The sequence below is a fragment of the Homalodisca vitripennis genome, chromosome 3 (assembly GCF_021130785.1).
Source record: "Homalodisca vitripennis isolate AUS2020 chromosome 3, UT_GWSS_2.1, whole genome shotgun sequence".
Classification (NCBI taxonomy): Eukaryota; Metazoa; Arthropoda; class Insecta; order Hemiptera; family Cicadellidae; genus Homalodisca; species Homalodisca vitripennis.
In genome coordinates, this window is record NC_060209.1 from 138,579,069 (window position 1) to 138,601,578 (window position 22,510).

The 22,510-nt window shown below is 33.4% G+C and overlaps 1 protein-coding gene across 2 annotated transcripts in view; it reads left to right on the forward strand.

The window, feature by feature from the left end:
- The first annotated feature begins 229 nt into the window (after positions 1-229).
- Positions 230-22,510, forward strand: part of LOC124357554 (GATA zinc finger domain-containing protein 14-like) — a 103,234-nt gene continuing 80,953 nt past the window's right edge. For both annotated transcript variants that reach the window (XM_046809460.1, XM_046809463.1), the window contains exon 1: positions 230-359. The gene's annotated coding sequence lies outside the window, so the exon portion shown is untranslated. The remainder of the gene's footprint in view (positions 360-22,510) is intronic.

The following is a 22,510-nucleotide window of genomic DNA, read 5'->3' on the forward strand; positions in this document are numbered from 1 at the left end:
AAATATAGTCTGAGACCAAAATTGTCGTTTCATATTTTTAACCCTTTCGATGCCGTCCCATTTCGACCTCCAAAATTAGAATGGCTGACGATCGATTATGTCGTAGGAAACATTGCTCTATCGACTTGAAGAACACCCATGTTGTGTGCTTATACAGTATGAAATGGCTCTCGGCTCCTAGACTATCCCTACTGCAGGAGTTATGACAAAAGGCGGGTGGCGGAGATGACCAGCGGGTCACGTGACCCGGACGGTCAGTGACGAGCCCAGCCGAGCCGTGCCGTGTGGCGGCGTTCAGTCAGTCTGTTGTGTCCCGTGCAAGTGATAGTACGGAAGATCCGGACACCGCCGACACTCAGGTAACTCGCTACGGCACTCTCCGTACCTCGCGCCACACAGTATCTCAAATCAATATTTGTGCAGCCGAATAGCTTACGTTATAAATACTGGTTAACAGTGCTTTCTGTTTTTTCCACCCAAGTATATCATTGACGTGTGCGAATTATTTTTTTGGTTTGCAATAAACTTTAATTAGTCAAAATAAACACCGTCTGGCTAAGGTAGTGACACAAATTAAAGAGAATATTTTGAAGTAACGTTATATATTTTGTTCGAGTAACGTTTTGGCAATAAATATAATACACACGTAAAACACTGCAATGTGTTCATTTTTGTAACAAATTGGCGATAAACAGTAAACATTAAATTGCAATGAAAGTTTTAATATTTTAAATAACAAGACAGAGTTTTCAAAAACTCAATTGATTTATGCTATCAGCTTACTTTAGAGTGGCACTTTGATGTTTTTTCCGTAAACTAAACGAAATAATAATCGTTAAAAGGAAATTATTTACAAGGCGAAAAATTAGGAATAACCAATAGTTGGATCGTTTCTTTAGCTAAAGTTGATTAAATCTGCACAGTTTAAAATTTTGTATAAAGCGATAGTCAACTGATAGTGTTTATAAAGCAATACTAGTGTTCTTATTAGTATTGATATTACAGCTCGTTCTATCATACAGTCAAGCTGTGAATGTATGTATATTTTATCTGTAAATTAAAACTTTTAAATTGAAATTTTTCATGCTCGACTTAATATGTTATTTTATAAAGTAAAATCAGACAGCCCTTATGAGAGAAATTCCAAACATAAGTATCTGACAAATTGTGAAATTTAATGCTACACTAATTTAATTGTATATTATGTATATATGAATCTAATTCGTGATTAAATGTTTTTATATAAACTCCAAGGTACAGCTAAAGACTTATAATATAATCTTTATTAGTACAACTAAATCAACCAAATTAGATCTATTATTTTAAAAATAAAACACGTTAACAATAAATCAATCATACAACTCAATTGGTTAGAGAAGTGATCAGCAGGTTTCCTTACCTAGCACATAATTGTACCAATTAAAATTGTAAACATTTCAGTGGACAATTGAACAAATAGCTCGCGCACATTAAGATAATTACGATAACTCAATAGTAAGTTGATCGTTGTGGAATTAGATTTTTTATCGATGTAATTAGTTTCGTTGATGCAACAATTATGATATTGTTATCTGATGTTGCCACTGTAAGGTCAGTGGTTGCCTTGCTTTGTGCGAAACGCCTTGTATGTATAGCCGTGTGTGCAGGATGATAAGTGTTGATTCAGCCTATCTTTCAATTTGATTAGGTTTCGCTGCACAAATTCAAAGTGAATACATATAACAGTTTGAACTCACAAGTGGGCAATAATTCAATTTATTAAGTATAAATGCTTCAAGCAGTAAATCCGTTGAATGGTTTTTAATTATTTGTACATTTTAAGCAATTCCTATCCTCATAAACGTAATATAAAAAGTATAAATAATTTTCGAATGATGATTATCGTAGCCTGTAAAATATAATATAACCTTTGGCATGACAGAAAAAATAGTTAGTCAACTGTATGATGCAGGCGCTGATAGGCAATATGCGTACTCACTAGATTCACATGTGTCGCACACCATACGTGAAGGGGAGCGCCTACAGTCATTATGATGGAGCTAGTTATGGATTATTTTGAAATGTATATTACAATAATACACTAAAAATATACATTTTTAATAAAGGGAAGTCTTTTAAAGCCAAGAAATATTTAAACATTCAACATTAAATTATTCTAAATATGAATTGTTATATTAAATGTTAAGCTCTCTGTATGTAGCGTGATATATTATTTTAGTATGTGATACCCATCCAATTCAATAATAAGGTGGAGTTCCTATTTTGTGAGTGATATTATAATAATCTTATTGTGAAAGCAAAGTTATAAGTACGTTTTCAGTGACTCCGAAAAGTGGTAATTGTTATGAACCTGAAACTGAATAGTTATGCTTAATTTAATTGCCAAAAGTATGAACACTTTTCGACAGTTCCGCATTTTTACAATAAGGTTACTTAAGTGGTGCTTAAAGATGCTGCCAAGAAAACTCAACTCATAAATTAAAGTCTTGTCAGCAACGTTTTAACAAAATTTACAATTGCATACATTATTTCCATAATGCTTTCCTTTTTTAGTTTAAGATACAAAGAGTTATTTTAATAATAACCTAATCAGTATGGAGAGGAATCTATGGATATCTTACATAATTTGTAGATCCATAGGACACTCCTGATGTTTAGTTAGCTTGGTAACTTAAGGTTATATAGTAGTGATTGTATTCGCACATAATTTTAAATTGCTGTGGTTATTTTTAAAATATATGAAAAAATTATTGAGGCACTACGACATCTTTGGCACTTAAGATATGTTGGTGCCACAAATTCCAAGATTGTATAGTTTTAAATACTTTACGTCAAATATTATTTTTTATTTTGATTAATTTTTGCTTAAATGGAGGTTTTAGGTGGTGGAATCACGAAGTTGTTTCACTAAACACATCCAATTGCGAATATTTAAAAACATTTTGAGTATTTTCTATTAAAATTTAAACCAATAAGAATGTATAAACATGTTTCCCTAATAAAATTTCGGAGTCTGGATTCTAAAGTCTGAGAAAATTTTCAACGTCCTACCCTTCTCTTGTTTTTCCTATTTAAAAAAAATATAACATGGATTCTTCTCTTAGGATCCTCGTTAAAGGATTCCACCACCAATTGTGTTAAATTCTAATATAATATATGGTAAATATTCATACCTAGGGTATAATTAAAGAAATTTGAATAGTAATTTAAATTTAAAAGTGGACGCAATACTAATTGTTGCAAAGTGACTAAGAAAATTCCTGTCTTTCATTCCTTATTTTCAACTATGTTGCTATAGTAATTATGTGTCCTAATAAAATATTTATTTCTCTTTTATGATTTGTTTTAAATATAATTTCACGCCCAAGCTTGTCTATTGCAGATATGTCACATTGAGTGGATACAGTTTAGGTATGACATTATAGAAAAATAAAGTTATCGTTCACTCAAGCTATTTAATTATTTTAATCGCTAGAAAATGTTTAAGCATTAGTTATTTACTTTACAACTTAAAATATGTTGAAACCAAATTCTTTGAAGGTCCTTATAGTTAAATAACATCAACATGTTGATTGTAATATTATTTAGAATAACACCTGCTATGCTTCGTATTTGTAAAATACATATTTAAGATGATTTTACATTAGTTATAAATTTAGTAAAAAACAAGGTTCCTGCAATGATAGTAATTTACTAAACACAACTCAATAACACCTAATATTCAACACATTTACCTCATATACAATGCGCACATGTGAATATTTCAATAAATCAACTCTTTAACCAAAATACGGCCAATTTCAAAAATATCCAGTGGAGATTAACAAGTTATATTTAGGGAATTTTTCTTAAATGGTTGACTATAACAGCTGATATTGGAGAACCATTAATCATATCAGTTTAGGTATAAAATTTATCAGTATACAATCTCTTCCGTAAATCATTGGCCATGCAGTTTCTGATAATGCGTACAGTAAAGTAGTGATTTATGTAACTGCCTAATTAATGTGCAGAACAGGCACATATATAGGCCATATTACCAATATTAGTAGAGTAGTAGAGCTACGTAAAACCAAACACGAATTTCACGAAACTTTTAGGTTTGAGCAGTTTACGTAATTGTTCAACACTTATTATATTTAAGTTATGATAGGACTTATCAGCACCGCAGAATAACATCATCCAAATTTACATCGCATTCAAACAGTTTTTAGCATCGATTATAACAATATATATATATATATATATATATATATATATATATATATATATATATATATATATAATATATATATATATGTTATATATGTTCAGTATATTTTGAAGTCAGTTAAATGTTTTCCAATAGCAATTTTACTGTGTTAAAAAAATCTCAGTACCCATTCCGGTAACAACAAAGTAGTGCATAAGGAAATATCACTCCCAATCCTTAATAAAACATTTAAAATATAACATACTGAATATAATTTACTTTCAACTTCACATTCTAAGTATTACAACCTGTAGAGTTGGCTTTAGCCTGGATAAAAATTCATTGAGCTAGAATCAACAAGATGGTCTTAATAATACGTGATCACTGGTGCCTTTTTGACCTCTAAGAGGATGGTCTTTAAGGTATGACATTTAACATTCTAAGATTGTGATATTATATTCTGATAAAAAAAAACTAAAAATGATAACAAAACTACTGATTTGATTAGCTGAGTATTATCGAAGCCTATTACTCGAAAGGCTGGAGAAATTTCGTTTCTGTTAGATACGAAACACACACACACACACACACACACACACACACACACACACACACACACACACACACACACACATTCGAGAGCGAACTGACTTATATACTTGATATTCTTTTTATGAAAATTCATTTCTATAAAAGTAACATTGAGTTTGATGATGATACATTTCACTCCATGGCTCAGCGATAGCGAACAATTCCACATTAATCCTATGAATAACTGTGATGGCAACGAGAAAATTGCAGGGTAAATAATTCGTAAACAAAGCCAGTAGACTCACGTGACACGTGGTTACTCCTACCTTGTAACAATAAGAACTTAAGTCAAAAAGTGATATTTTTATTAGAGCTGTATACGTGCCAGTTTAGTTTAGAAGAAATTAAATTTATCTCTTGGTGCAACTCAGAACAATAAACTTTGCAAAACCGACCAATTTGCCGTGGATCTCTAGAATTGTGCCATCACCAAGATTGCTTGTCAAGGGGCGGACAGTAAAGTACTTACGCAACGCGTCTAGCAAAGATAGACTCTTGCACGTTCGCAGAAACCAACAACTGGAAGGACTAACGTCTCTGCATTGTGAAACTGAAGGCAACTGAGCGGAACATGGCACTATGTTGCCGCACACAATGGTGAAGTGTAGTCGTGAATAAAGTTATGAGTGTTTCGTGGTCGTTGGAGGCATATGACACTTACGCCCGTTGTCAACCCGTCATTGATTTCGGTCAGTTGAACATTGTATTGTCACTTTGTTCTGGTACTGGTGTGGTTAGCCACGTTATCTCTGTAAAGTAAAAGTCATTTCTGTTTAGAGCCCATTATAAAAATACTCCAAGCCTATTAAAATTGTAGAGATATCGAATACAAATAAGTCAGATATCAAAATAAAACTTACATTTACATTATTTTAGGTTACTAAAAGGTCTTTTACCGACCCTTGTTGCGATTTAAATTAATATTCTGTCGTATGTTATTATTATTAATTTTTTAATATTAATATTATTAATTTATGTCGTATAAACCAATACAGCGGATTATCCAGCGATCCCACAGAATGCAACGAAAGTCGTATCACCCAGTTCAACAAAGTAACTTCATCAGATATGTTACACATCAGACACATTAATGTTAAAAAGGTTGATATTTTATTTTAACCTTTAATTTTGACCTTTTAACCCCAAAATAATTTTTTATTGGACCAAGATGAGCCATGTTTCAAGTTCCTATCAACGGTTATTGCATGGATGGACAGACTGACATGTAATACCCTTCGGCCATTGGTAATGGTTCGAAAGTCACCTTTCAGCTGTAGGCCCGTACGTTGTGTCACAGAGAGCTTTTAGCCTTAACTCCACTTGCTGGAATTAGACTGCCTTTTCTCTTGTGTACAGAGAGCTTGAAAACGCCACGATTTTTAAGAAGGCCATGTCGGGTCCTTGATAAATATAATTAAATACGTTTTTAGTTTATTTATGCTTGCGTCATATTGCTTCTATAACCTAAAAGCTAGAAGGAGATCGTTATAAAGGAATTTCTAAAACAGCTATACATGCTCCTAATAATCAACGGTTATTCCCCCACAAATATATGTCACTAGTTTGCACCATTTAGCCAAAACATACTGGAAAGAATTTAGAGATGATTATTACAATCGATAGTGGTATCTGCGAAGTCATTCCTTAGTATAAAGGGTTGTGAACACCATTGTTGTCCTCATTCGTAGGAAATTCATTTAGTTTCTACCTTAGCGTTCTGTTACATTCAAATGTTGAGTGTACTGTCGTAATATTCACGAAGCAATAAACTTTATGAGCGCCAAACACACCTGGAAACTCAAAAATATGGTCATGATAAAATATCGTCATATACATGTTCCAACCAGATCGTGAATATAACCGGTTATTCTGTCAAGAGCGGAAATAATGCAGAATACTATGTACTCGTATTAAAGCCAAGGGTATTAAAGGGAAGTATATTAACATTTTAACACATCATTTATGTAATATTCCCACAACATTTCAACCAGCTTGATATTTGTACTTTATTATTCCTTATACTCTTCATAAAAACACGTTTAACACCTTCATATCCGAGGTTGCTAGACCTTTCGAAGAACAGAATCTGAGGCCGAATTCCTTCTTTTATATCCTATGTCGACTACCATTGTCTTATTCACCTCAATCCATCTCCGTTTAATTGTATTAGAGGATTAAGGAACCCCCAAAACTTTGATTATCACAGTTGAATAAGATATAACTCATCCAATGCTATAAATTAAGGCACAGAAAAAGTAAATGCTCGGATTGCTCTCTGTGGAGTAAGAGGCTCAGATAGTGAATTTGTAAATAGTACAAATCAAAGTTAGGTGGCCGTTACATTAGCTAACGACGGCCATCATAACTAACTGAGCTAATCCTCTAAACATCAGTATCCTACTTCTCGTCATATGAATGATTAATCACTGTATATAACAAGCATAGATATGATATCAAGCACTGTATAAAACCTTCTACAAATTCTGGTATGTCTATACGTTCTTTATTGATTTAACAATTGGTATATTTCCGTTAAAATACTTCCTTTTAACACCAAGTGATGAACTAGTTATTTGGTTGAATTAGTTAATAGTTTCAACGTTGAGGTTAACTTCTCTAAATTCAAGTATTTATTAAAATGTTCACATGGCCCTAATTATCTGTATGAATAGGTTTGCAATGACCAACAGCAAAATAATTATATACGTGTCGTAAAAGTATTTTAAAAACGAAGCTAACAAATTTAAGGAGTGACACGTGACTTATCGGTGTAACAACTGGCACGAGTATCATAATACCAGCACCTTTGTTCACGACTAGGGACAGGCCACGGCGATCGGGAAGTGGCGAAGAAACAATTAAAAAATAATTGCTGTTGTTAAGTATCCCTACGTGCCAATTATCAAATTGGCCCGTGGCTATTAACGTTTAATATTGGGCGACATATAATTTAATGACGTAACGCAGGAGTTAATAAGTTGCAAGGTCTTCGCTCAACTTTTAGAGATCACCACGATCACGATTTGAAAAATTGTAACTACCTTGTGTTGTTGAGTACTAAAATCTAATATATATGTATAAGGGTTTATTTGCTTTTATCGCCAAATGTAAAATCTACAAATGTGTACGTTCGTATCTTAATGAACCTAACTAACTGTTTGTGTATCGAAATAGTAGACACATCCCTCTATGTTGCATTATAATGTAAAATTCTAGCCAAATCGCATTTTGTTGAAAATTATAAGTACTAGGAAGCATTATTGTATTTCTTCAGTTTTTCTTTTTCAATTAGTGAGATAAAGCAGGAGATATATAATGTATAAAGACGTGAACACCGTTTGCACATAAAGTTAAGACCAACCACATTAAGATCAATCAGCTTTCCATTTAAATACGAGTTCTGACTGGTTTGCAACTAACGCCTAGACAAGCAATTCGCGGTTAGTACACGAAAACTATATTAAGTTTCAAGATAAACTTTCCAGTGAACTTTCACCAAGAGTTAATTAAGGTGATGTCTGCAAGATGCAGGTAAGAGGAAGTGTAAGCAGACGACATCCAAGGGCGCCCTGTCTCCAGGATTAGCGACAAGACACATTGCTCTAGCGACATTTGGCTTGCTGCGGCTCTCTCCTTAACATGAAGCAACGCTGGACATTATTTAACGTCCAGGGAAATTTCAAATAATCGTATATGATTTTGAACTACTGACATAAAATATTATCTTTATTGAACGTACTATCCACAGTTATTTCATTCGGTTCTCATCTGTACTGGTTTTTAACAACTTGCGCTCCCACTGCTTATACAAGTAGCGTTTCAAACATACCTAAAACATTCACTGTAATGCACAAAACATAGTAGTTTAGGTTCTTATCTAGGGAAATGTGATACCCTTTTATATTTTGTTCACTTATACGAATAAACCCCTCTTTGCAATTAGTCCTAAAATGACCTTGGCGCTTGATTACAATTATTTATCAACCAATTTCATCAGTTCATCAATCATTTTTCAGAATAAGTTAGATTGGTAATAGGTATCACTTGCTGTCGAGATCTCTGGAGGGATCTTAAGGCTCTTTACAATGGCCTTAGAGCAAATTTGTTTCTATCCAAACCCCCACCAAACGTCGCTTATAAATAATTAAACTCCAAGAGATACCGATTTAGTTACAAATAACCCAATATTTGATGCATTAAATTTGACTTTGTTCTCTTTTATTTAAAATTATATGTTTCTATTATAAAGAATCATACTAAAAAGTTACGCATATTATACCACGTTTTGTGTGGCGTGGATAAAAATTATACGTGGAAAGAAACTTAGTACAGACCATCCCCTTCGTGGGCTTTCTGGACGTTAACCACGTCTTTATAACTTTTCATTCCTAGGTGGAGTCATCCGGTTTAAAATTACTTCTGCTTTGTTGTGAGCTGGAGGTAAAGTTGATGATGGAGTACCCCACACGTTGTGCAATCGCTTCTTTAGTGATGGGCTTCTGAAGTAACTGGAGATGTCATCAACATTCCGGTCTCTTGACATTTGTGAGGAAGCTATGTGGCGTCATAACTGTTCTTGTGAACATCTCCGCGGACATATTCTCGGGCCGTTAATGTGACGTCACGCTGTGGTAAACAACAGCGCTAAGCTTGTGCTGCCGATGGTTGCCTAGGTTGCTCGGACTGGTCAGTTCATGCTTACCTACAATATTCCGGTCTCTTGACATTTGTGAGGAAGCTATGTGAAACTATGTGGCGTCATAACTGTTCTTGTGAACATCTCCGCGGACATACTCTCGGGCCGTTAATGTGACGTCACGCTGTGTAAACAACAGCGCCAAGCTTGTGCTGCCGATGGTTGCCTAGGTTGCACGGACTGGTCAGTTCATTCTTACCTACAATATTCCGGTCTCTTGACATTTGTGAGGAAGCTATGTGGCGTCATAACTGTTCTTGTGAACATCTCCGCGGACATATTCTCGGGCCGTTAATGTGACGTCACACTGTGTAAACAACAGCGCCAAGCTTGTGCTGCCGACGGTTGCCTAGGTTGCTCGGACTGGTCAGTTCATGTTTACCTACAATATTACCCTTAAACCGGGCGCACGTTCACCTACGTTTAGAACTGGTGACATTTCATTACAGAGCTTGTAACGCATAATGTCAAGGCACCATAACGTCAACGTCAACGGGTTACTGAAACGCCTACTTTCCTGACAGGACGTCTATGCCTTTAGTAACACACCGCGAAGTGTAGAACCCAGAATAGCAGGCAGTATGACATTGAAGTACTCCAGGGTGACGGTGGTTTGTACTCGGCACCAATAACCCTATCCGCCATCAACATCAAGATTCTTAAGATCCTCCCTGACATTTCTGTGAAAGGTCTGCACCGCCATAAACTAGCTGGCACTTTGCACAGACTGGTACGTCACGGCAGTCTCAGACCCCTAATGTCACGGCAATATCAACTACAACGCCTGCCCAATGGACATTTTATCACCTATGGATTGTGCATATTTCACTCTACTTAAGTGTCGGGTACATACTAGTTTTAGAATAATAAAGTATTAAAAACATTGTAGAAAATAACCTTTCAATGATTTTATGTTGATAAATACTAATTATTAACGATAACTGAACTATGGAAAAGACTATTAGTTATGGGCATCTAACTTTAGGTCTGAGATATATTCTTAGGAGCCGAGATCCATGCTCTGTGTAAGCTTAGTTTTTTTAATCGATATTTGAATTTTTCTACAAAATTAAATGGAAAGTCAGGCACGCTAATTTTTGGTAGAGGTCGGAATGTGAGGGCATTGAGAGCGTTAAACATTTGAAATGATAATATTTATCTCAGATTTTATTCTTTATAGCTTACACTTTTGAAGGTTTCTTTATCTATATAATGTACATTTTAGATTCAAAGAATCCACCATTCAACTACCTACACGTCCCTGAAGATTGATTCTTCCAATCCGAAATGTACATTGTACAAATAAAACTAAAAATAATAAAATAATAATAAAAGTGTTAAAAGATGTATTCTTCTTATCTTTTCGAGGCTACATGTCTAATACATAAATAATAGATTAACTTTCAGACAACAAACTATATAAAGAGGCTGAAAATCACCACTTTAAGGGTCTGTATATGGTGAACTAACTCTGGTTTCACTTTTATATACGTATCTGCCGATAGGTTTTAAGTGTAACAAGGTACTATAAATATAATCTCAGAAAAAATATAATCGTTTGATATTTAACGAATGCATCAAGGAAAATATTATCCGTCTGTAGGGTTAAGTATATTCGGCTCAAATTAACATGTTACATTTTAATCTTTGTTATTAATAAAAAACATATGGTCAATGTTAGATTCAGTTCACCATTGTAAACATATACTGTAGAATAAATTATTTACTTATCAATTTACCACCTCACGACACCGAGAAAATGTATCCTTTATAGTTTTCAACCCTCTTCATGCACACGATGAAAAAACTATTCTAATTTTTTTCGATTCTTCAGAACAATGTTATAAGAAAGCCATGGAGGATTCCTTTTAACATATAGGTACATGAAATTTTAAGCAATTCCCATGTGTCTAAAGTCTTTTGGATGAGATTTACAAAACACGTAAGAATATTTTTATCAGTTTAGTCTTGGCTGTATCATAGATCTTTGTAATGTAAGCCCACGGTATAATACATAATATCTATTATGAAAGCTTAGCTTTGTCGCTGGTCGGAACCAACATGGCCTAATTCATCTGTTATCCCGATGATCTCAGTCATTAGTTGTCGTGGAGATGGGCGTGGTTTCAGTTACTTAAATAATTGCTCTTTCATGTATTAGTATGCTGAGACCGTTACTACTGAAGTCCATGTTCATTCATAACAAAATTTATAAGCTGATGTCATATTTCGTGTAAATGGATACAATGCCTGTGATAGAAGGAGGTCAATTACTAGAATAGTGTTTCAATTTCGGTGTAAATGGCAGGGGCCATTTTATTCACTTTGGCAGCAGAATGTATCTTTCAATATTTAAAGCATGTGGAACGTATTATTTTGAATTATTAATAATTAGATATTAATATACCTAAAATTGTTCTTAACTTTAAAGTTGTGTCATACACTCTTATCTTTTGCTACTACTCTTTATACATATCGTGCCACAGGAGATAAAATCACTATGTATATTGTACAAACTAATCTTCATATTTTAATGGTACGAAGTGACACTGTTCGGAGTTTTGAAGCATTCATTAATAAATTTATCCGACTCCACGAAAAATAACCATTCACTAATAGTGCAGTCATTGAAGCATTATTGCTCCGAATTTGTTTACTGTGAAACCGAATTGCATACAATTTTTGGAAAATTAGGTTCATCTTACCCTTAACTTCAAAAGTGAAAATTATTTGTACTCCGCAACCACCCTGGGGGTGGTTGCCACCCCTTCTCGGGGGTGATTTTTTGTTTTTCAAAATAACCTCGGATATCGATAGAAGGCCTAATTTTAAGCAAAAAAATCATCTATAAAGTTTTTCGAAAAAATTCCAATGCTTTTCAAGTTATTGGCAATTGAAAAATTCGCAATTTTTTCACGTTTTTTTCATCGGTTTTTTGTAAATATCTCCAAAAAATATACGTTTTATCGGAAATTTTGTATCGAACAAAATTATAGCAGGCAAAAAATTAATAATGTGGTTTTTTTATAAAGTATTCTAAGTGCAATATTAAGCTAGATATTAAAGATCAAAGCCGTTTTTTTATTTTGTCTGAAATTTAATCGTTGTGGTCAATTCCATCTAGCGGAGAGCAGATGCATTTTAGGCATTCTAATTAAAAAGGGTTTTGTAGTGCTTGAAATAAGCTTTAAAATGAGCACTATTAAAAGTCTTTTGCACGTAAAATAAGTGCGCCGTATTGCAAATAAGAGGAGCATCTAATGTTTTTTCTTTTAAATCAATGGGTTTCATAAGTGCCATTTCCACCAAAATTAAAATTTAATCGTTTTTCCGCCTAGAATTAACTTTATTATGAAGAGTTTGATAGATTGTATCAGTTTCGCTGCTTCAGGACACAAATTTTTCAAAAAAATCACGATTAAAAAAAAATTCAAATTAAAAAAAAACCACATTTTTTCATAATATCTCAAAAATGAGGTCAGATACGTATTAAAAGTGTAAGGATGAAAAATTTAGGTATTTTTCTGCAAGACAATTTGTTTTTTTTCTGTCAAACAAAAAATTGACGGAGATATGATTGTTTAAAGAGCGCGTGGCAGCGCAATCACAGCCTCTATTAAGCCCTTTAACCCTTCACCGTTTGAGAAAAAGGTTTTTTTACTATATATATTGCAATAAAGGATGTTGTAGCTCTCTTAATTAACTTTACAATGGTTTTTTAGAAATTTTGATAGGATGAAAATTGAAGGAGTTATGGTTCAAAAACTTATCATATTTTTTTCTACTTAGTAACTGAAAATTTTGGAGTGTGAATTTTTGGAGCACTGTGAAAGTACACAGTATAAATTGAGACCCAAAACTATTGTAATGTGTATATATATATATATATATATATATATATATATATATTATATATATACATAATATGGCTCATATATTTTGGAAACGTAGGCATGAATACATACCAAACGTTCTTATATGTATGTATAAAACACATTTGAGTGAATTTCATATAATTTGTAAATATTTTATTCAATAAATGGCAATTTTTACTCTAAATTCAATTATTTTTAAATAATATGTAATCATATTATATATTTACGGTTTTAATGTAGGGGTAGTTTTAAGGGTAGAAAAGCTTAAGAATACGATAATCGTTTTCGAGTGTGGAATAATATTTAAAATCCTTTTCATTTTATAAAAAAATTTTTTTAACAATTTTTTATCAAGGGGTAGTTTTCAAGGGTTGAAAGGGAGTTAAAAATTTGATAATTATTATAGAGAATATAAAATATTACTTACATCTTTTTATGTCGTACCAAAGTATTGTTTTGTGATTTTTTTCAATTTAGGGGTTGTTTGCAAGGGTTGTACGATTTTCAAGGGGGTTTTAAAAATGATTTTAATATGAGGTAATTGTGTTAGAAAACACTTTACATTTTCACCACTTACTATTAGACATGTTTTTCTAGCGATAAAAATGGCTCAATGTCAATTTTCCCATTAAGGGGTTGTTTACACCCATTAAAAATAATAGGCGGAGTTCAGATCATTTTCACTTTTGAAGTTAAGGGTAATAAGATGAGCCTAATTCCAAAATTTCATGCAAATCGGTTCACAGTAAAAAAATTCGGAGGTAAGACCGTATTTTTCGCTTCAATGACTGCACTATAAACGTTACTTAGATGACCAATAAATTTCCATAATATGCTTTTCGTCAATATTGTAGATTATCTAATGCAGTATAATTTAGCTTCAAAATGATGGTACAGATTAGGAAAAAATACTCAGTTGTCATGTATAGTTAGATGTTCATAAGTCTTACATTAATATTTTTATAATTACATTTATATGTTATACCATATCATTTTTATGTGTTGTAACTCCTAGCAATATTTAATTAACAGTTTACATTTACAACAACACATGATTGGCAAAAATGGTCATTATGGTGATAAAATGTTCACATTTGAATTTCACAAAAATGATTTTAATGTTTTAACAAAAAACTACTTGATTAATATAAAAATATAATATAATCTAATCATTATTTTATAATTTTGAAGGCATTTAAGAGATTTTTAAAACTCTATCGGACTAACTAAATTTATCCATTTGAGTAAATGTACGGATATGAAGCAATACATGTTTGTTTCTGTATTAGTGAATTCGATTATTGATTAGAACAGTTGTATTAGCAACACTATTACTTTTAACACATTCACAATCATTGATAAATTAAAAGTGAAGACTTTTTAAAATCTTCATACACATCCCATAGCAATGTCATAAAAATTAATAATAGTAGTCTTTTTTTAACTCTTTCTCAATTGCCGGAGTAATAAACTTAAGCACAAGGAAGCAATTAACATTTCCTGGCCTTGACAAACAGACGGGAGGCGACCATACTTTTAGTGATATCTCATCAGTTTATGCTTCAACGAATTTTTAACTAAGCCAATAATTTACAGTCAAATTATAAATTTAAATAAAATAATAAATTAAATTCAGCTTTGTTTATAATCCATCCGAAGTTAAGAGGGAAACTATGGCAATTTCAAATAAAACAAACCAAATTAAATACGTTTATTACTACATATATATTTTGTATATACAACGGCAAACCAGAAAACCCCTGAGATAACGTAGTGAAATGTAAAAAAAACTAAGCAATAACAATGAAATGAAAATGTTTTAGTAAAAAACGATTGCAATAACAGTAAAATGTATAAACCTGCCCATCTCAATATAAATGATTACATTACATTCCGTTTCCAATTGTCATCTTCGCAGGAGACACCGTAGGATGATTATTTCAATGATAATGTTTGAAATTGTGACATTAAAGAAGTATGTAAATGAACACTTTTATGTACATATTTTATTAATACATACATTTAATATTTATCTATTTTTTTGATTGTGTACGAACTCTCCCTATACATTATTTACATTGCCTGATAAATTTCGGCAAAGTAATAAAATTAAAATTTGTTATAGTTTTACGTGAATGTATTATTGAATTGAATTGATTATTACTACGCGTTCTGTAAATTTCTATACGTTAACATTCTGATTTATGGTATTTAAACTAAAATCTGAAAATTTGAAGAGAGAATATGCCGTAATTTAACACAATGTAACCTATGTAATGTGTCTAAAACTAACATAACCTAAAATTACGTAATCAAGACAAATAGATCACAGTTAGAAAGTTAAAAAACAACATGAAATAAACTAACATGACATAACCTAACCTAATAAAGCCAGAATATCGCTTGTGCTGAAGGTAAATCCGAGATAAAGCGGGTCTTCTTCAGAATATCTAAAAGTAGAATGACACACGTTTTTTTAATCCTTTGCTTGTTCTTGAACAATGTATAAAATCGTTGCATTACTATTAATTAATCAATTGTAGAAGTTCTGACCATTTGTGAAACGTACATGTTTTAGTATAATGTTTCATGATTATTTTGTTGCTATTTTCTTCATTTCTACTGTGATCAGTTCCCAAATTATTGTAATATATGCAGAAAATAATATAATATACTAAAAGAAAAATGAAATTACTACTATAACTTATAATGGATAATTCTGTTTTTACGATACCATATTATCTACTATGTATAGCATTTGGTCTCTTATTAATATAAATAATCTCCTAAACTAAAAGTTCCCTAAAAATACACAACGGTATATCACGGTGTACAGAAAGTCTTATCAAATCCGAGGCTACTTGACACTAACTCAGTACGGTACTCAGTGTGAGAGGTGCTGTGTCCAGTTGGATGTACTGCGGACTTGTCTGCGGCCCACCTATCGGTCACTCTCCGAATGTAGGTCAGTGTTGGACCATAAAACATCCATCACGGAGCGGCAGGTAATAGGGCAATCTTCCTCCCAACATGGACTTCCAGGGCTAAGTGACCCTTTCGTTTTCAACGTGGGAAACCGAGTTTCAGGGAATCCGCACCCAAATTACCGGACCAAAGGGGGAAATAATGGATTTTAGACTGTCGAATGATTTGGCGAAAGGCGAGGAAGGCTTTTACATAAACCCTTTTTGGCGTGAAATTAATTAAATTACCTACATAAGTTCCCAAAAGAGGGTTGTAGATCACCTGTTACAGTAGTCAAGAGCTCTAGATTACATATCTCACGAATACGAGTACATATGGTAATACAATAAATGATCAATTAGAGTCAAAGAGCTGTGTGGTAACCAGCGTAGCGCAACACATTACGGTGCAGAAAACTGAGAGTCACTTGTCGCTTTAATTATTCATTTGTGCAGAACATGCAGTCTATGCCATTTTGAGTATTCACCAACGCCTTTTCCGATTCATCATTGCCTTGTCATAAGTAGGTTATTACATACTAGGCCAATAATATGACCTCAATCCATTATTCTCTGTTATGCAGACTAATTTAAGTATTTGTCAGTTACATGCTGCTTAATGGTATTTGCTTTATGTGTATTATGTGTGTATGATTATGTGTATTAACAATTCAAATATAAGGCCAGTTATTCAAATGTTAAATTTTCCAAATACATTTGTGGGAGGAAAATAATAGGTATACTTATCTTAACACATACAGCTGTCTTTAGTGTTACCCCAAGGCGTTCAAAAACAATTTAATGATAACTTTTTTGTTCCTTAATGTAAAAAGGTAGATTAAAAAATTGAGCGTTAGAAGTATTTATTCAAACTACTGAATTCTTGTTGCTTCACAGCAAATTTAGACATGAATTAAAATATTCTCTTTAAATTTCTTCATGAAATATTTACGATATTAGTTGAGGAGGGACGGTGTTCTGGAATCCCTATCTGTGAAAATGAACACTTTTGGGTTATGCGGTTTGCTTTCCTCTGTACTCAGAGATGCATAAATCCCTGTGTTGGTATATCATTTTATTTTCAAAATTTTATTCCCTCGGTTCACCTGACTTATGGGAAGTATCCCATATTCCTCAGACCTCAGGAGGTTACAGTACCACGATATATAATTTTAGAAATCGGTTGCTACTTGCAAAGTAAAATAATGTATGCATAATGTAAGTAAATAATTCACTTAGGATTCAACGATTTTATATGTTGATAAAACTATACGCATCGAATACCGATGTCTGACACCACGGTTGTTGTTTAGTTCATGTTTATGATGTCACGTGACCTTGCGGGCGCATCTGTAAGGTCGTGTCCTCGACTTCGCTTTCTAAACTAGCGCTTCATCTGGGTAACGTCGTCCTCAATCGTACAACTAAATCGGTTATAGTATTGAACCCGCCTACGGAAAGTTGTGTTTTCAAAATTATTGGCTTATGGCATTATATTAATGTAACATACAAAATTTACATGTTTCGCTGGTGGATCTGAGTTGAGTCATCCCAGATCCTTTTTAACGCTTTATCTTACATGTTCATAACACCTAATCTAGTTTTTCTAGCAACACAGGGTGCTTAGCTTTATCTTCGAAGTGGGCAATGGATTCCCTAGTTATTAAGTTATACTATTAGAAACCGCATGTGTTTGTTCTATACAGTTATTTGAAACAAATAAATTAAAACATTAAATTTATGTGTTTAATAAACGTCATAAAAACCCGTTAATATTTTAAAGTGTGAAATATTTCAAATGGTAATTTAATTGTACTACAAAAATATGAAATAAAAATTTACACGGAGAAAAACGAGTAAATTATTTCAATTTTATATTTTTAATAACATTTTCTCTGGGTTATATCGAAAATATCGAAGGACCTGACAACAATCGCACTAACCAAACAATACGTCGTATGCGTTACTACGATTCTACTCAGTTTGTATACTAAATTTATTCTGAGATCTTCTTATTGCAATCACGGCGACTCATAACATCATTGTAAACATGTCATAACATTATGTTTTTCACCTTTAGTTTTTACCTTTTGACCCCAAAATCAATAGACTTCATCCTTGGACTTGTGGAACCTATATATCAATTTTAAACTATCTTTGGTATATAGAGTTATATCACGGTCAGATTGACTACGACACGACTTTATAAAGGCTCTATCTGGGCCTTAATGCTAATCTGAGCGATTACTTTTCCTCGTGTTTTAGATGTATTTCAATTGTTGAGTTTTAACGAATCGAGGGGATGGGAAAATGAAATTTCTTTCTGTTTGTTTTCCGCACGATATCCCATCAAGAATGGAATGACATATTGATTTGAAATGTTCCAAGAAGATTCATATCTACATAGGCAACATCGAGTTCGATGGTGGTACATGTCACTCCATAAGATTAAGCTTAACGTTAGTGATCATTTTTAAGCTTGTCTTACGGATAACCATGATGGTTACGAGAAAACCAGAAAATAAATAAATGTGGAAACAAACTGAGTAAAATCACGACATTTAAACATGTGGTAATACATGTAGCTATAAACTTGAAGTTTCACATGCAACCTCGGCGAAGCCTGTTAAGCAACATGTGGTATAGACTACTGCTACCTGTTTATAATGAGGATTAGTACGGTATTTACATCGACATTCTATAAGTTATAACACTGAAAAATGATGAACACACATTATCACACATACATGTCACACGTGCACATTATCTTCAGCATGCACCATCATCCAATTGAGAATTTCACAATATAAAGTGTAACTGAATTATTAGGAAACTTGCTTTACTGCGTGACTATAAGACGTTCATTGCGGTGGATGCATCAGGATGTTCTAAGCAAGTGCGCAATGGGAGTCATAAGGTCATGTCCTGTTTTTAACGCAAAAACCTGACTTTTACAGCTTATTAAAGGTCGGATGGCATGTTATCGTTAAGTGCATTTTTACGCTATACGCCATGCCAAATCAACAGTTACTGCCTTAGCGGTAGCGATGCCTATCACTCGAGAGACTGAGCAAATTTCATTCCTGCTGTCCGGATGTCAACATGATATCATCCCCATGATGAGGACGAACTCACCTGTAGATTTCTGTACGAAAATTCACTTCTACAAAGGAAACACCAAGTTCGATGAAGGTTAAAGGCAATCCATGGCATTTGGTTGATCGTTAGCGGACATTTTTATATTGGTATTATGGGTAAATCATAGAAATGAGAACCTCACTGAATAAATACGTTTGTAAACAAATTGAGTAAAATCATATGGTATTTTAGCAAGTCACATGTAGCTTTATTATCAACATGATATCTTGAGAAGAATTTAATTTGCAGACTTTAAATTTTGCAAAACTTCAAATGTATATAGCAAGAATGAGTTCTAAAGTCGTGCATGTCCAACTATGGGACCACTCAGTTGGCAGACACAATTAATTACTCTTTTGTTTGCTGGGTGACACAATAATTCCCTTTCTGTACGAGTGTCCGACTGTCTGCCTGTCCTCAGGACATCTCGAGAATGAAATGACCTATATACTTGAAATCTTACGTGCAACCGAAGCGATGCCGTGACGTAATGTACTCTTGCCTTGTAATAGTGTAGTAAGAAAAGAGTAATAGTGCCCTTTTACACTTTAATTTAAATTAATAAAATGTTTTGCCTTTAAAATATACAAAACATTATTTATTTATAACCATGTGTTTATTCATTATACGATTTTCAAATTTGGAATTTTTGTGTTTAAATGCACTCTCGGCTGATTACATTGTAAACTTGCTGATTACACCCCACTGTCAGTTTGTCACAGTTTCAGTTGGTGTTACTCTCAGCTCGTAAAACACTGGGCTATATCACACACACTCACAGTTTCTTAGGAGGACACACTCCTAGCAGATTGAAATGCCAGTTGGTCACACTACCAGATGGCCACATTGACTGCTTGTTAGACTGACAATTTACAGATAGAAATTAATATTGATTAAAAAACTATATCAAAATTTCAATATTATGTTCAAAAATATTTTCTTTGCAAAATTTGCATCTAATGATGTTTAATTTTATATATGAAACATGTAAATTCGTTTAATTATATCATAAACATTACCGATACAGAAACTGGTGTGAAACTGGAGCGTCGCTTACTTTATTAGACTCAAGGTAACCAAGGAACTTGTACATCTCCAGTTTTAGAAAATGTATTCCAACGCTTTAGCTGTTAGAAACCCGTTAAATGCATTAATTCTGGCTGTTGCCCAGTGAGTAAGGATTGAAAATCAACAAGCATTGTTGGTATGATTCACAATAAATCTGTAAATGATATCATTTAGTGTTAGTTAAAACATTTTCTTTGGAATAGAACGTTTCAACTCTTGAATCGATGATGATGTCACTTGTTCATCTAAGGTGGTCGGTCAACTATTAATCGTTGCTTTAAATCATAAAATATAATACCAAACCGTTTTCAATAGTAAAAAATAGTCTACTCACCATGTGTAACATGAAGTACAGTATAAGCCAAGATAGCGCACTGGAAGTCTGGATGACGGCCAAATTGACATCCTGCACTCTCGCGGAACAATCCTGTCCCACTCATACGGCTAGGACAGGTTCTCCGTGAACCGCATACCATATAGGAAGGTATTTACGAGAATTTAAAGACCGTCATCGATCCTGCATTATGTCACAGATGGCTCCTCGTCAAGGCCAGGTGCATCAGCTGGTATAGGAACAGTATTCCAATCAGGTGTTTCACAACACCTGTTGCCGAGACGGCGCATTGTTGTGGCCTCACCAGACCAGCTGATCGTACTTCAGGATGTCATCATCAAAGTGATTGGTCGCTTGATAGCTGAAGATTTCTGCGGTACCGATTTTGATATGAGTGATTTGGACAAAAAACTTGCAGCAGTGGGATGTGGAAAATATGGAGGGGGTTAGAAGTAAGGAATCTGCGTGATGTTAAAGGAGCTAAGAGATTCTAACTTTCAGTAAATACAAACAGCTTTGTTTGTTTGGTACTTTTGAAATATGTTTAGTACATATCGATGGTAACTTAACTTTAATCCTTCTATGCTAATTTTATGAAATTGTATGAAAGTTTTGATTACATAATCTGTACTATATTTATATAAGTACATTGCAAAAGTATTAAGCAAGGTTCTAACTTTATGTCTGAAAATAAAATCTTTCATTTTTATTTAATCTCATCTGTGTTTTATATAGATTATAAATTGTAACCTATGTAATATTTATTAAAATATACGTTAGATAAAATAATAATATATTTTACTTCAATTTTTTTTAAATTTGCGCTCTTTTCTAACTTTTTATCGAAGCTCTACTGAAGGAATTTTTAAAATGGAATTACATCATTTCACTAATCAGCTTTCAACGTACGGAAAAGAAGATGGTATAACAATAATAGTAAATCTTCTTCTATTTGATCTACTTTCAATGTGTTAACACTGTGTATATTCATATCTTATACCACTGAAAGAACAGTTATACAGTATGCCTACCGTAACTTTTGCACTAGCAAGATACCTTTATGATGCTAGCAAACGTGCATGTTATTGGCTGAGCGTTAGCAAATCCTGACACTGATGTTCTGGAAAAATATTTTCCTGTCTGTCTGCACGTTTCTCGAGAAAAAACTTTAAAGTTCAAGTTCAATAATGGCACATGTCACTATGGGATTTGGCTGAGCGTTAGTGACAGTTTTAAAATTAGTTTTATGAATTATGTAAGTTAACATATGGCATAGTGACACTTGTATCTGTAAGGCTTGAAATTTTACATGCAGCCTCTGCGAAGCCAGTTACGCGACATGTGGTGTGGCATACTCTTACCTTGTCCTTATTTAAGATGTGCTCTCCTCATGAGAAAGGGAACACAACTCTCCAGCTCTCGTGTCCCAGGGTTCAGAGGCTTCTGCGAACACCGACACTCCATAGCAGTCAAATCACTCCACGGTCAATACATGCACTCGCCCGGTCGATAGTCAGCTTTCATAACACTTTCGCCCGCGCCGATCGTATTTAAATTTAGCTCGCTCATGCCATAAACAACGTATATTGTTCTCTCTCGCTTTGGCATCGCCTTCAACTTTCTAGCTGCCGCTTAGTTAGCTGAGTTGTATAG